Raw genomic sequence first — 766 nt, forward strand, 5'->3', positions numbered from 1 at the left:
AACGGGATGTTTAAACCCTGTGGATGAATAATATAAGGAATATAACGGGATGTTTAAACCCTGTGGATGAATAATATAAGAAATATAACGGGATGTTTAAACCCTGTGGATGAATAATATAAGAATATAACGGGATATTTAAACCTTGTGGATAAATAATATAAGAATAAAACAGGATGTTTAAACCCTCTGGATGAATAATATAAGAATATAAAGGGATGTTTAAACCCTGTGGATGAATAATATAAGGAATATAACGGGATGTTTAAACTCTGTGGATGAATAATATAAGAATATAACGGGATGTTTTAACCCTGTTGATGAATAATATAAGAAATATAACGGGATGTTTAAACCCTGTGGATGAATAATATAAGAATATAACGGGATGTTTAAACCCTGTGAATGAATAAAATGTGAAACATAACGGGATGTTTTAACCCTATGGATGAATAATATGTGAAATATAACGGGATGTTTAAACCCTGTGGATGAATTATATAAGAAATATAACGGGATGTTTAAACCCTGTGGATGCATAATATAAGAATATAACGGGATGTTTTAACCCTGTGGATGAATAATATGTGAAATATAACGGGATGTTTAAACCCTGTGGATGAATAATATAAGAAATATAACGGGATGTTTAAACCCTGTGGATGAATAATATAAGGAATATAACGGGATGTTTAAACCCTGTGGATGAATAATATAAGAAATATAACGGGATGTTTAAACCCTGTGGATGAATAATATAAGAATT

The sequence above is a fragment of the Eurytemora carolleeae genome, unplaced genomic scaffold, assembly GCF_000591075.1.
Source record: "Eurytemora carolleeae unplaced genomic scaffold, Eaff_2.0 scaffold688, whole genome shotgun sequence".
Classification (NCBI taxonomy): Eukaryota; Metazoa; Arthropoda; class Copepoda; order Calanoida; family Temoridae; genus Eurytemora; species Eurytemora carolleeae.